This window comes from Xyrauchen texanus, chromosome 5 (genome assembly GCF_025860055.1).
Source record: "Xyrauchen texanus isolate HMW12.3.18 chromosome 5, RBS_HiC_50CHRs, whole genome shotgun sequence".
NCBI lineage: Eukaryota > Metazoa > Chordata > Actinopteri > Cypriniformes > Catostomidae > Xyrauchen > Xyrauchen texanus.
In genome coordinates, this window is record NC_068280.1 from 10,663,354 (window position 1) to 10,679,626 (window position 16,273).

At 38.4% G+C, this 16,273-nt stretch overlaps 2 protein-coding genes across 5 annotated transcripts in view; one reads left to right on the forward strand and one right to left on the reverse strand.

The window, feature by feature from the left end:
- The window catches only part of LOC127643737 (catenin alpha-2-like), a 661,581-nt gene that overhangs the window by 295,678 nt on the left and 349,630 nt on the right, over positions 1-16,273 (forward strand). The gene's annotated exons all lie outside the window — the stretch shown is intronic.
- LOC127643738 (leucine-rich repeat transmembrane neuronal protein 1-like) overlaps positions 1-16,273 on the reverse strand; it is a 168,587-nt gene that overhangs the window by 19,100 nt on the left and 133,214 nt on the right. The gene's annotated exons all lie outside the window — the stretch shown is intronic.

Consider the following 16,273-nt stretch of genomic DNA (forward strand, 5'->3'; position numbering starts at 1 on the left):
TAGTCTTCTAATTTAAATTTCAGCTAACTTTAATATATTATTGCCTCAAAAATATATAGATAAAATTATGTGTCGGTCAATCATTTATAAATCTATATGTTATGCCTAATGGTTAATCATTCAAAATTGGCTATTGGTTTAAAATCCCTCCCTGCATCCTTGATCTTTCTAGCTAAGAACTCAATTCTCATCCTTGCCTTTTGTCATCTTTAGAATTTGAGCCACGTCAATCTTTTAATCTCAAAATAAGATCTCAAGATTAAATTTGAGACTGATTCTAAAACCGTAGCCAGGTCCTCTTGTAGAGATTTTGAGATGAAGCTCTTGAGATGATTCTAGCTTCTAGCAGTTTCTCTGTCAGATTATGTGTTGAAAAAGCACAGGTGGAATCTTGATCTTCTAGTTTAACTGTTCTGCTGAGGAAAAGAAAACAATGACGAACAGGACCCTGACAGAAATAGTACTTGTATTACTGCTGTAAAACTCAAATACAGGAGGCTATGGGGCACCAGGGTTCGGGAGTTGTTTGTTTGCTTGGATTCGATGTGGCAGTGCCTTTATTGTCTACCTTTGGATAAAGTGACATCTTGCCGAGGCAGATTAGCTTTGGATCCATAACTGGGGTTAAAAAATAGAGGCAGTTGTTATGAATTAATATATCTTATACAGTAAACAGGGTTGTACAAGAATACAAGGAAATGGAAGTGGAGCGTAGTTCTAGCGGGAAGACCAGCAGGTGTACATAATCACATCATTAGCTGGGTAACACCTAGCCAGTCGCACGTAAGCCAATGCTTTATAAGTCCGCTCACAATCTATCACGTTGCTGTTTCGGTGTGCTAAAACTGCAACCTCCACCTCCCCACCACCACCAGTTGAGCCCCGTCCCGCAGGGGGGGTACGCTCCTCGCCCCTGCCGCCTATCTCCGTCAGGACATGACGGTTCCGGGTACAACTCCCTCGGACTGCCGGACGGGGCCTACGCCAAAGAGAGCGAGACATCACCTCCCGTTTTACATCTATCAAATAAATGGCATCTCAAACTTCACTCAAGCCTGCGTGTCTTCCCAATAGAACGGATATTCTCAATTATCTGCTCTATATTATATCCTCATCATTGAAGATGAATTCAAACAGTCCAATACTCATTGCATTAAAGGTTTAGCAAGTTTCAGACCGTTGACCAGGTTATGATGTAGCACAATACCTGTATTTTTCTACAGAGAACCAATGAGTGTATGCTGTTCATACCTCAATATATTCTCTAAAAATTGCCCACAACTGGGATTGTATATCAAGAGATGGTTTGATATACGGTTTCCTCCTGATTGACTACATCACAACATTAGTTGTGGGTTGAGCGACTTTGTCTATGTTAGTTATTTAGTGAGGATGTAGTTGCCTGTTATGACACTGTAGGAATTTTGGTTAATGTACATGTACACGGTTCAGATTAAAGTGCCGCAAACCTCCATCATTATAATGTAGGAAACAGTATGTTTATTTATAATGGAATTATTCTGGAATTGAAAATAACCCACAAATAGCTTTCCTGCAATGTTGTTTGGGACAGTTGTGTAGCAGATAGATAGACAGATCTCACCATAAGTCCTAACACGGTAAACATCCTTACTAACTACCAGGATCCATACCAGTGTATAGACCATCTTGCAATTGTAATTCTTCCGAGACACTGCTGTTGAATGCTATAGTAGTCTTATGGTTTTTCATTATACCTTTTCTTACTTGTTGATTGGCCTGCCTGTAGTATGACCCAACCTCTTCCAGCACTCCATGCATGCATCACTGCACGTCAATCCCCTCAACTAACCCCTCGAACATGAAAACACCAGCCCTGGTTAAAGCATGTTGTGCTGGGGCCACAGCAAGAGTCGGACTTCTGCTCTCCAACTCTAGACAAACACTCACAGCCACAGCCCCAGCGGGCCCTATTATACAGTCTCTGCTGGCAGCTGCAGCACACGCACGCATATCTGTTTGTGTGTGATTGTGTATGTGGCCTTGAGGATGACTAACGGTGTCACAAACTATTGATTGTTCCTCCCCCGGCCTTTATCTTCCACTGGCTTCCCATTTTCTATAAGCATGAATTATCTGATGTTGTAATTCTAGAAGCATTAGCTCAGCACAAAGTGGTCGAACGTTAAGGGAGGTATGTCGTCATTCTTGTTTAGTCCAGATTAGTTTATAAGATCATATTCCGTCAGGGAGCAAGTTAAGATCGCACATATCTGAAATAAAACACCATGAGTCAATTTCTTGACTGAAGAAAGTAAATACATGGATATTATTATATGTTTGCCCTGCCTTTAAAGAATGATGACCATCATGCTGTTGATTTGCTACATAGAATCAGCAAGACTTATAATGGTTCTGTGTATGGCTATCATGGATAAAACATGTGGATTAAAGCGTGAAAAACGTGTATTGTACCTTCATTACAAGTATGATTCAGCATTAAGCAAACAACTTAACATGCACCCTCACACACATATATAAATGCATTTGGCTGTGCTGTCAGTCCTCCAAAGTGCAGAGTCATTTGAGGTCTCTGGTGCTGCTGGTGAGGCTTTGGATTTGATGTCGAAGCGATACGGCCTTCTCTTTGACGGGAGACATGCCTGTGGCTCCAGACCTGCTATAGCCTGCTCAGGACATCATGCTGATGAGATGAATGTAATGAAGTGCTGGGACGAGCTCGAGCTCTGTACCACAGTGTCATTTTCATATTCGTTATTTATCAGAATCACCTCACAATCTCCTCCCTATTTATGACATGTTTATTTTTTGTTTTTGTGGCTGCACACTGCAAACATCTATTTATTATTGAATATAATTTTCTTTTTCTTTCTTTATTTCTGTAAATCTTTCTAAACCTACTTTAAGCTTGATAAATTCACCTGATAATCACAATTTTGCAATTTATTAAATGGCTAGTTCACCCAAAAATAGTACTTCTCTCATCATTTACTCATACTCATGCCATCACAAACTACCTTCTCTCCAGAACACAAACAAAGATATAGGATGTACGATGATATGTAAATTATGTGATATTTTTGTCAATTTGTTCCACAACTAACCCTTAACCCTAACCTAACCCTATCCCTAACTTTCAAGCTCCAAAAGGACATAAAGGCAGCATAAAAGTAATCCATGCAAATTAAGGAATCCTTCAGAAGCAATACTTTAGCAAAGTTCATATTCACTATAAATTTTAATTGGAAAACAGTGTAGGCTTCAAAATGATGCATGCTGTTGCCAGGTACTTTATATTGGTATCATTATACAGTACATCAATAAGATAATGCATTTTCATTTTTCAGTGTCTATCATTAGCCTTTTGGCAACCTTGTGGCATTTTAACGGTATAAAAAAAATATGAAACCCGTGACTATTTTAACTTGCATCTGCATTTTTACAATTGCCCAACTGGGCATGAAAACCACAACCCTGGAACACTTTGCCTGGCTTGTGTACAGAGCTCTACATTTGTCTTATGTATGTGCAAGTGCATGAACTAGCTTTAAAGTTTTGTCCTCCATTGACTTACATTATATATTCAAAAAAACATCAAGCATCCTTTAAAATATTTCTGTATTGCTGAAAATAAAATATAAGGTATATAATATTGAATGTATTAATTTGTTTGATTTACTCCCCCAATCTTGAAAAGGTGGTTACATCAGTGAGTGTGTATGATATTGTGCTCTCTCTCCCTCTCTCTCGTATCTTCTCTGTCTTTTGGTGTTTTGTCAGGTAAACACAGTGTGTTGTATGAGGTGAGCCAGTTCTTTCTGATGTCCCTCATCCCACAGTGCTGTGCTTCTTGCATTCCTCACAGTCTTTTTCAAGTTCTGTTCTGGGACCTAAATACTAAATTCTAACTAAAGCTGAGGCCCTCTCTAGAGGCGAGAAAGAAATAAGAGTTGGCATAGTTTAAAGAGCATCTCCCTTGTCTACACACATACAGAGATCAACATCCTGTTCATAATGGGTCTAAAATTGACCATGCAGAGATGCAGTGCTGTCATGTTAGGACATACCTGCACACTGTGCCCACAACCTGAGATGTGTTTTATTTTTTCTCCCTCATTTACTTCTCCTCTCACTCTGTCTTCCATGGGCGGCCTCTATTAAATACAATGCATCCTAGCCCATCATGCTACATTTATTTGAGTTAGATTCCATTGACACCTTTCGGCTTTAGAGGCTGTTAACATTTATTTTCCTGTCTAATGTATTAGCCCCGGGTGCCTTAATGAAGTGTCCCTTGAGGGAGTCTCTCTCTCTCTCTCTCTCTCTCTCTCTCTCTCTCTCTCTCTCTCTCTCTCTGTGTGTGTGTTACTATGTACCTCAGCTCAGTTTTGTTTTCAGATAAATATTCCTATTGCTGTTGCATATATACAACAAGCACTGCTGAAGTCATGTGTCATGTTTTGGTGCCGAGATATGGCTATGTCCTCCATGCGGCCTCAAGGGCCTCATTAAAATGGCCCTTTAAAGATCCAATCCCCATTTCTTTATGATGCTCTGGTGCCAAGATATGTTGTTCTGGGTGGTTGCAAGGGCAATTTTAGGTGGTTGCATTGGTGTTACCCCAAGATAAAATAGTTATTTTCTGTTCTGGAGATGTGAGTCTACTGCTCCCGTTTTCAGTGTCAAATTTATGGGCATTTTTCGTGTTTGTTTGGCCTGCTTCTTATAACCACCATCACACACCTTTACTCATAAAGCCAGTCAAATTTACACCTCATTTAGGGGTGCGCAATAAATGGCGTGGGACCAGTTATGTGCAAAATTCTGGTGGAAAAAGACTTGTTTCAGGGATTTTGGAAAAATAAATGAATAGTAATAGTGACATCTTGCCTAAGCAAGCACCAACAATTAGCTTTATATAAACTTTTATAGAAGTGCATTGTATGTACGTACAGTGGGAGTCTGTACAGTGTGTGTGTCCCCATTTAGCCATGTAAACGTATGTGTGTGTGTATGTGTGTCTGTATTTCTGTGTTGCTTAAAAAAACATACTAAACAACTTTTTTCTTTAAACATTTAAGGGGTAGGGTTAGGTGATAGAATCTATAGTTTGTACAGTATAAAAATCATTATGAGTCCTCATAAAGATATCCGCACCAACATGTGTGTGTGTGTGTGTAGCAGCAGCAGTGAGTCTTGTGTTAAGATCAGGAAGGCCTCCAGAGCTTGCTGAGCATCTGTTCCTGATCTGTCTTCACACGACGCTCTGTGACCCATGTGATGCAGTCTGCAGGAATTGTCTTTTAATGATGTAGAGCCTGAGATTTTACCTACACACAAACACACACTACAAAACACTAAAGCGCTGCAGGAGTCACCTCCCACCCACTGTTCCTCATAAACCTCTAACCCTCCACAAGGAACCTTGCCTGCATATTTGTGTGTTTTTGCATATTCTTTCCATACAAATATCACTCGCAGAAGTTTCCCTCATTCCGCTAAGACTGCCGCACTTGAAATGTAAGCTGTGATCAGGCCTGCGGCACAGCTTGATCCTTCCCATTAATCTCAAAATTCCCCTAAAATCACAGAGTGACAGTGTGAAGCCAGGCGCATTACTCCACTTCAGCAGCCAAAACAGGCCACGACGCCTGAGTTTGTCACAAAGCAGGCGGCAGCCTCCATTGAAAATATGATTAAAGCAAGAGCAGTCGGGGCTTGTGTTCAGCTCACAGGCCAAAAATACATCCTGCAGCAAAGAAAGTCTATGTGCAACTGTGAAAAGAGAGAGAAAGAGACACAGCGAGAGATACTACTTGGTTCTTTTGTCTAAAATACCTGATCCCTGGACTCTTTATACACACACAGCAGCTAAGCACGTACTGATAGAGAGATACTTCTTTGCACAAGCGTTCCGGTGACACTGTACAAAGATAGCAACAGACTACCGGTACACATGAGCTACTGCTAATCTAAAGAATGATACACATATTGAACTCTCACTTTATTCATTCACTTAAGACCTGTTAAATCCAACAAGAAGTGTGTGAATGTTTCATGCTGATAGTCTCTCAAGGTATCTTCATTATCCATGAATCCAGAGTGTTTCAATTTTTTTTTTTTTTTTTTTTTTTTTCTATTATACACTGGCAGCCAAAGTTTGGAATAATGTATAGATTTTTCTGCTTCGAAAGGAAATTGGTACTTTAGTTCACCAAAGTGGAATTCAACTGATCACAGTGTATATTCAGCACATTACTGATATAAAAAACAGCACCATCACTTTTTGAAAAAGTAATTTTTTATCAAATCTAGACAGGCCAAAGACAACTGGCTCCAATAAGGACAGAAAGAGATGTGGAAGGCCAGATGTACAACTAGACAAGAGGATAAGTACATCAGAGTCTCTAGTTTGAGAAATAGATGCCTCACATGTCCTCAGCTGACAGCTTCATTGAATTATACCTGCTCAACACCAGTTTCATGTACAACAGTAAAGAGAAAACTCAGGGGTGCAGGCCTTATAGGAAGAATTGCAAAGAAAAAGCCACTTTTGAAAAATAAAAATAAAAGGTTAGAGTGGAAAAAGAAACACGTAAATTGCACAACAGATAATTGGAAAAGAGAGTTATGGATCTTAACCCCATTGAGATTTTGTGGGATCAGCTAGACTGTAAGGTGTGCGAGAAGTGGGGAAGTGGGGAAATACAGGAAGCGTGGGGTGAAATGTCACCTAAGTATCTGGACAAACTGACAGCTAGAATGCCAAGGATCTGCAAAGCTGTCATTGCTTCATGTAGAGGATTTTTTGATGAGAACTCTTTGAGTTCATTTTTTCAAATTGTAATAGTAATTGTTCATGTTATTAATGTCCTGACTATTCATTGTGATCAGTTGAATGCCACTTTGGTGAATAAAAGTACCAATTTCTTTCAATAAGAGCAAAATCTGTACATTATTCCAAACTTTTGGCTGCCAGTGTTTGATGTCATAATGAAATAAATAAATTAATTGCATTTAATTGTTCATCTGCCTTGCATTTATCAATCATCATTCATCTGTGAAATTAATCTGTGATCATTATCCACAAATATCAAAGATTTTTCAATATTCTATTGAACTACAGTCATCGTTCTATATGGCCTGAATGGTGACGTTTTTAGTCTTGCCCCTAGTTACCTTTATCTGGTTGAAGTGCGTCACTCACAGCAAGATGGTGGTGGCTGTCGGGTGGCATTGAGTGTACCTCGCAGAGCTCCTCTTGAAGACTCCTGGAGCGATTAATTTTTTTATCCGTGTCAAGAGTGCTTACTGTCTGCGTTATACTGTGATTGTGCATCCTGGATTACGCAAAGGAATGTGTCCTTGTCATTATGTAACTAGCTGACATTCGTTGAGACGCTGCAGGGGAAACAGTAATGCAAGTGTATATATAATTCCAAAACCTGTACTGGATTAATGGAGTGGGAGCCTCCAGCTATGTATATACCAATGCCTAAGAAGTTCCAGAATGTTGTGTATCGCTATTAAACATAGAGTCGTGAGTACAATTCAGCCTGCTGCGGATGATTGTTTGACTTGACTGTTGACTCTTTTTGATGGGGGGTATTTTTTCCATTTCTCCCCTACTAATTTGACTATTTAAACTGTTTTTGCTGCTGATTATTTACTGTTTGGATTAACTGATTACCTTGTGAAATGGACTGTTTTTTTTTGTGTAGCCCGTTTTGTGGTTGGACAATTTATTGATTTTAGTTTTTCTTTCCTCTCGAACCAAAGGTCACTTTTGAGACACTTGAATTTGCTGAATTTTCGAATATACAGATTTGAATGCAAATCCTTATCGGAATCCTTTTGCGTTTAATGTTCTCTTTTCTTCTATTTAAGAGTGGTTATTATTGCATTAATTACTGGTGTGTAAAATCCTTATTTCATTAAGTTACGGGTTTTGTTTAAGAAACAATATCTTTATACGTTTATTTACTTTGAGTCTTATAACAATGACTTCGTGTATGTCCACCACGTTTTATCCTGAACAAGGAGTCTTTCAAAACCTGTGCACGAATGTTTTGAAAAAATGTATGTATTTGTTTGTTTATTCATTAGGTTGCTTAGGATCAAATATATATATATTAGTATTATAAAATTGATGGCTAAGTGATTCTACAATATTTCTAGTCTAGGAGCCTCCTTAATGTACTCAAAATTACAACAGATTTACCCTTTACAATCTAAGTTTTTTTTTGAAGATTTCCTGTTTCACTGGCAGAAAATAATGTTAATTTTATTAAATTAATAAATAAGATAGAATTTTAAAGGCTTATAGCTAAACAAAAACAGTTTAGTATTATTTTAAAGAACTTTACAATAGTATAGATTATAAATTCAGAGACCCTCAGCAGAAGAATCTACTGAAAAAAAAATGTATTCGAAAATAAATTACGAAGTGTCAGAAAATATCACCAGGAGAATAGGATGCAAGTGCAGTAGGGCAGTTTTAAAGAAGATTAGGCAACAGTATAATTCAGACATCAGGCAAAATCCAATAGAGCATACAGGCAGAAGGCCAACTCCCAATCCAAGGTGCCCACTACACAGGAGGGAGGTAAGATAAATCCCTCACTTGTGGCTTGGGGTTCAGAGGCATGCATATGAGACAAGGCATCGGCCTTACCATTCTTGGAGCCTGGGCAAACGGACAGTGTAAACAGGAACCATGCAAAGGAGAGACCATCTAGCTTGTCGTGGGTTCATATGCTAGGCAGTTTGGAGGTAATCAAGGTTCTTGTGGTCAGTGTTCACAGAGAAAGGATGCTCAGCTCCTTCTAGCCAATGTCGCTACTCTAGAACTAGTTTCACAGCCAGTAGTACTCGATTACCAATGTCATAGTTTCATTCTTCTGAAGAAAGCAACTGGGTGAAGTTTGGGTTTGTCTCCAAATCGCTGAGAAAGCATAGCACCTACTCAAGTTTCAGAAGCATCATCTTCTACAATGAAGGGTTTAGATGGGTCAGAAATTTTGATGGGTGAATGCAGCTTTTAGTAGCTTCAAAGCTTGATCGGCAGCAGGGTTCCAAGTTAGGTGCTTAGATTTCCCTTTAGGGAAGGGGATTGGCGATTGAGCCAAAACCACAAATGAAGTGTCTATAAAAATTAGCGAAGCCTAGGAATCTTTGAAGGTCTTTAACTGTTCGAGAAGTAGGCCATAAGGCAACTGCCGTGATCTTGGATTGGCCCATGGAGATCCCACTGGGACCAATGACAGAGACCTAGCTTGGGGAACCATTGGGCAGAACACAATTCTTCTAAGGCAGAAGGTACTAGCGGCAGAGTATAACGGAATTTATCTGTGCATTGGTTGAGGCCCTTGTAGTCGATACATGGTCGGAGTCCACCTCCCTTTTCCACAAAGAAGCAACCAGTGGAAGCAGGAGACGTGGATGGCCAAATATATCCCTGTTTAGAGGGCTTCTAGTATATATTCTTCCATGGCTCTGTTCAGACAATGCAAGAGGGTAAACCCGACCATGAGTGGGAGTCATTCCAGGAATAAGTTCTATGGCACAGTCACACACAAAAAAAAGCCTTTGCATTGAGAAACATCACCTAAGAATTTGTCAGGCATGGCATTGGTGGTTTAATAGCAATGGTCCCAGTGGTTGGAGGTAATGCAGAGATAGCTTGGGTGATAAGATCAACCTTGGCATTGAGATCAGCAAGGTATTGCTGTTGTTGTTCCATTAACTGTCCATGATGAGTGAAATATTCTTTCCTCTCCATGTTGCCTGCTGCATCCATGAGAATCTGCAAAGTATTTTGTCAGGAAATATCACCAGGATGCAAGTGCAGTAGGGCAGTTTTAATGAAGATTAGGCAACAGTACAATTCAGACGTCAGGCAAAATCCAATAGAGAGTACAGGCAGAAGGGCAGGCAATCAGCGAACAGAGGTAAACAAGCTTCAGACAATCTCGTAGACAATAAACAGGCAAAGGATAATATCAGAGAATCAGGCATAATATAGAATGCTTTGTAATGTCAAACACAAGGGAAACTATCATATACATTGCAGTGACCGAATGTGACAGAGTATAAAGGGTGTGGTGATAGCTGTGGTGATGATGTATAGGTGAGGCTGATCAGAACTCAGGTGATTGGGATTGAGGTGGTGCATGGGATTTTGAGTCTGGGGTGGCCATGTTTGGATGCTGCTGTGACTGCTGGGAAACTGATTTCCTGACACTACCATAAGTCCAATGGTGGCCCTTCAGAGGAGGCTCTTAAAAATTTATTAACAATTATTATTACAACAGATATGATAAAATGAAGAGTTGTTTAACCCTTTATGCTCTGAGAGTGGTTTTAAAGATGTATTTTTTCATTGGCATACACAAAATTAAAGGTTTACAACTTGGAATAAAAATAAATCAATTAATTAATCAAATAAAAAATGCAAGTTTGTGTTAAATGTTGTAATGATATATATTAAGATAAATTCAGAGACTCTCAGAAACTCTAAGAAACTGCTGAAATAATAAATATTTTGATTTGTATTTGTTTTATTTTAATTTTTTTTACTTTTTTGTATTTTTTGGTTTTACATAATATACATATAATAAATGTAAATAAGGTAGTTCCAAAAAAACTTTTGTTTTGTTTCCAGTAAACACTAAGCATTAAAAACAAATTTCTATCCTAGTGCCCAAAAACAACTCCAAACAATTAAAACATAATAGTTAAACATAATAACTAATTACATATTCAAATACAAAATTTGCAAACTGACCAAAAAAAAAACTTCTTTTTTCTTTAATTTATGGTAGCCCAGGTGTAATAACTGTATGAATCAGTATGAATGCCTTCTCTCATTAGTACACTGAACAATCAAAATTGATTATCAAATGATGCAACATAATATGATTAATTGCAAAATATAGCCAAAAAATAAAAATGAAATTTGCCTTCTCTCATATTCATACCCAGTCATTGTTAAACGTAACCATTCAAGCCAATTATCTTTCAGTGTAATGTTAATGCGTAATCAAGCCTGCTTGAATTTTGTTCTATTGTCTTGTGTTGATTTCTGACTTCTGTTTTTTCTATATTAAGAAAAAAAAAAACTGCAAATAGTGGCACATTTTTAACTGTATCGTAAGCACGTCGTCCTCTGATAAATAAGAAAACATCAATCAGGAATGAGCAACAATATTCCTTCATCTTTCCCAGTGAAAACAGATTTCAGTTTTATTTATTTTTTTAAACGTAAGTTCCTATTAGGTTAGGCCATTAGACTCTGTCCCTGTATGTTTTATGTCTCTGTTTAAGCACATTTAAATAATTAATTGCATGCATAAGCATCATCTTTCTCTGTACTTTATGAATTTGGTTGTTAATGATTTCTGCCTTGCTCTAAAACTACACATACTTAGACTCTTAACTTATAGCTTACTACCTCCTCATCAGAGATGCCCTGTTTTTTTATTTTATTTTTTGTATAAGAAGGGTAGGACAAGGGGGAATTTACAAGACCATCTTATCATCTGCATATGAGCGCCACAGCTCAATATGTCAGAGCATATGCTCTACTCACTAGGCCATAGGTCCAACATGCTGTTTCTCACTTTTATTGACAGAGACAGTTGAGAATATACACAAAATTATGGGGGAGATTCAAATCTCCATCTTCCAAATGAGTACCATGACTCAACATGTTTGGAGAATGTGGGCAAACCACTAGGTTACAGCTTTGACGTGCCAAGCATTTTTCAGTTTGTGAAATCAATCTCAGTTTGTGCTTATGCTTAAGCTTGTTGTATTCATACACTAGATGCTAACATGAATAAAACATTGGTTGCATTTGCTTTGACCGATGTGAACCAAATGTTGGTTCTCTTCCACCTGTGAGTTACCTTTTCGTACAAAGGTAACATGAAATAAAATTTAAAGGGAAAAAAAGGATTTGAACCTTTCTAATGTGGCTAATGTGGCTTCTTTCACATTAAGGAAATATTGGATGTCATAACAGATGCCATGTCCACTTTGTCAGCCCACATGTTCATGACACAAGCTCATTTGATCTGTCTCCTGCTTTATTATGGTCTGCATCCCTGTTTTCAGTCTATACGTGAGTTTGAGTTTCTTTTGGAAGCCAAGTTCATGAAACTAGACAACAGGCAAAAGCACTCTCAAATGCGTCATGACAAGCTTAGTTTTTTCAGAGCTAACATTCACTTCCAATATTGTGGACAGGTTTGGTTCATAAACAGATGCTGTGTATCATATCTGGCTCTCAGAATCAGTGACTGCTTAATGACAGTAGGATTATTGTAGTATTTATGTATTTATACATTTATTTATTTATATTTGTCAATCTGTACCTTACATGAAGTTTAGTTTTTGTTAGGTTTCAATTTATATATGTTGGCTTTAGATCATTTGTATTTTTTGTCGTTTAGTTTATTTTTCATATATTAATTGTAGTATTGCAGGGCTGCCAGAGTTTCGGATAATGTATTCTCAGAAATCCCAAGCACACTAATGATATATGATGGTTATTTCCATTAATAAGTCTGATGAAGAAAATTAGCCTGCTGAGAATGACTGCAAGAAAGATATAAGCTTATATCCAGTGAGAGAGACAGTTTCGGCTAATATTGACTTCCCAGCTTTTTCTATGATCAGATTATGGAGCTGTTCATAGTAAGAAGCATAATTTCGTTCAGAGACCAACTCCTTCTCCAACTTGATCTTGACACAAAATATTCAAAGCCCCCTGTGGTGTAAGCATAGTGCTTTCTGTCACTACTTCTGAGAACTTCCATTAGTAAACTAGCTGTTCAAGGGATGTTCGCGTCTCCCAAATCCCATTAAAAATGAGCCAAGACTTGATGGGCATGCAACATTGACCGTTCAGCATTGCTGATTTATAGGGGACTCACCATCACGCTCCTGAATATTATTGTACCTCTTTGTTTGTCACTCATACTGTTATGAGATGAACAAAACCAAGACAACAAAATGATTAAATTACAACAAAATAAAAGAAAGCTATGAGTGACTGCTTTCACAGCATGTTTGTGTTGCGCTGGGGAGCTGCTCCAGTTTCGAGATGCAATTACCTTAGAGTTGGAGCAGTGGGGTCGTTCAGTAAAATAGTGAACGGAACTGCTTTTCAAATACAGCTGTGTGTGTTAAAAGGCCAAGGCATCATACTTACAGAATAGTGGCCACTCTTTCTCATTAGAGCAAACTAACAGGCATTTTTAAATGTAAAACTACTTTTTAAAGATAATTACAGTATTAATTATTTAAGAGATCTGTCTGCGATGTTTATTGTATTTTCACTTTTCAAAATCTTTGGTCTGAGATCAACAAACTTGAACTGTGATATGCAAGAGAAAGCAGAACTTCCTCACATATTTTAAATTTTCACTTTCCTGCATTCTAATGTAAGTGAATGGAGCACAAAGTCTAGTGTGATCAGACCTTTACCCTTAAGCCCAAAGTATACTTCAGTCAGAATCTAACTCCAGAGTCATCCACGTACAGGATGCGTGATACACATTTTGTCATCAGCGTAATGCTCGAGAACTGAGCGCATGCAGCCCGATTTTTCTAACCGTGCTTATTTGAATGCTCATAATGTGCATGTGCCTGGAATTATTTGTACTAGCTAATGGGTCCACAAGATGGCAACACATATTTGAGCCTTTGCTGTCACAAAGCAGCACTAGAAGAGGATGTAATCGCCACTAAACAAGAAGAGTACATGTATGAGGAGGTCTGGAGATACCTGCATTTGCATAACTCATGTCTGAAGGAACTTTATGTGTCTAAATTACTGAGGGGAAAAAGTTCAGTATTTCATAGCAGTTGTAGCAGGAATACGCCAAATGCCTGTGTATGTGCACAGTCAAATAAAGTAGTATTTTGGCTTTTTGATCCTCATGCTCACCTGCTTGCTCCAGTCAAGTATTTTCTTACTCCAATGGCCTTTGAATATTATCTGTATGTATATGCACAACCATCAAAATCAACTTAATCATAGAGAAAAAAAATTAACAACACAGAAAAACTGTGTTTTCGAGAGATTAGAAGTAATTGGGACTTTCTCTGGTTTTTATGTCAAAATGGTCTGCACTTCTTTAGCACTTTTTTTAACCTTAGAGGTTACCAAAGTGCTTTACACTGTGTCCCAATCACCCATTCACACACACATTCATACACCAATGGCGGCAGAGCTGCCAAGCAAGCGCTAACCTGCCATTGGGAGCAACTTGGGGTTCAGCGTCTTGCCCAAGGACACTTCGGCATGTGGAGTCGTGTGGGCCGGGAATCAAACCGCCGACCCTGCAATTAGCAGCTGACCCGCTCAACCACCTAAATAAAACATAAAGAAACATACACATTGGACAAGCCACCAGAATGTCGTTAAAGAGTTTACATTCAGAGCAACATCAGGGTAATGTTCAAAAATCTACATGTGGCGTTTTTTGCTTAAACAGTTTATGAACACTGTTGAAAGCATGTAAATGATTTTACACATAGTCATCTTATTAAACATAATCAGTGTACTGTAAGATTGTGCATGTAAACTCACTCACTGTTGATGTAAAAAGAAGACGTCCACTATCAATTGACTTGACGTCGCTAGTGATGAGGCTGCTAAGACGATGTCATCTGTAAAATAAGGAAGCTTGATGAATGGGGTCGCAAGCAGTACAGTTGTTTGTGTATATTGAGTGTAAGTCAGGAGACAGCATGGAATGCTTAAGGGGCACCTGTGTTAATGACTAGGGGGCCTGAGTGTTCTGGGTCTTACCAAACCATCTGTTTCCTCTCTGTTAGGATACCAGAGATCTGATTATAGATGTGAGTGGAGGTGATGAAAGTAACCATGTACCTTCTTTTTTCATGCTGTACATAATATTTTGAGAGAGTGAAGTTTAAAGAAACTCCTAAACACAGCTAAAATAATATGGATAGCTATGAAGCACTGCCCACACAGAGGTCACTTTCAAATCAAGAAACATCCTGTTGGGCAACACTGAGAATTTGCTTCTAAGATCAATATTCAATATTCGCTTAGGGAAATTTCTTCACCAACAATAGTCCATCAGGCAGAATTCCTTATCGTGCTGATTCCAATTGAAATGCCTGTATTTCCAAGCCTTAATACATGGTACATGTCAAATAGTTTGAATGGCCCACGCTTACATAAGTGATGTGCACGATTTGATTTAAAGACATACTTAACACCTACTAAATGTATCATTATATGTTTATCTAGAATGCCTACAATTTTATACTATTTAAATGTTAATGTTGGACCCTGATTGTATGTATTCTTCTAATATCAAGCAATATGTTTTGCTTGGGGATGCTGAAGGACCGCTCATGATATGTACATTAGTTTAAGTGCCTATCACAGATTAAATGTCTCATTTTCAAGGCCAGTATGACTGGTACTCTCTCTTAATTGATTTATTTTTTACCTGCGCTACATTAGCTTTAAGTTAGCTAATAATCATTAGCACCATGGGGTTCATTACTGGGCATGACAGGTTGGCCTCTCCTACCTACTGTGGCTCTCCCTTCTGAAGTAAAATTACTCTACTGTGGAAAGAGAGTAAAAACACATTTCTGACTAGAGAATAAGTCGATAAGTCAGTTCTTCATCTAATTCAGTACATACTCTGGTAGTATTATGGCAGCAACTTTCCTTTTGACATGTAATGTGTCTGTGTGAAGTGTACTACTGCATGCAGTGTTTGGCTAATGTGTAGGCATGCTAGGGCATGGTGCAATGGTGCATTACCTCCTCGCTGCTGTGCCATGAATGGGGAAAAAATGGAAAAAAGACAATACATGGAAATATAGAGATATAAGTTCAAATAGAAAGTCTCCTAGCTCCCCTCACCTTCACAGTCACAAAAAAGTGCAGTTTGAGGCTCCAGTGAAGCAGGCAATAAATTAAAGCTGGGGGAAGAGGGGAGAAAAGAATCAGACAGATTCGCCATTCTCCTCTGTTTTCGTGTAACCTTTGTAAATCGCCATTTATTTGCCAAGGCCAGGGGAGCCTGTCATTGTGTGAAATAAGAAACATAGGATTTAAATGCATTCTGTATTGTGGTAGGAGCGTAATAAACATTGGGGACAGTGCAGGGGCAAAAACATTTCTCCAGCAGATAGATTCACCTCGCCAATGTCTTTACAAAGAAAACAAATAAGTTTCCAGATGAAGAAAGTTTTTGGAGATTGTACAGGGTGTAGG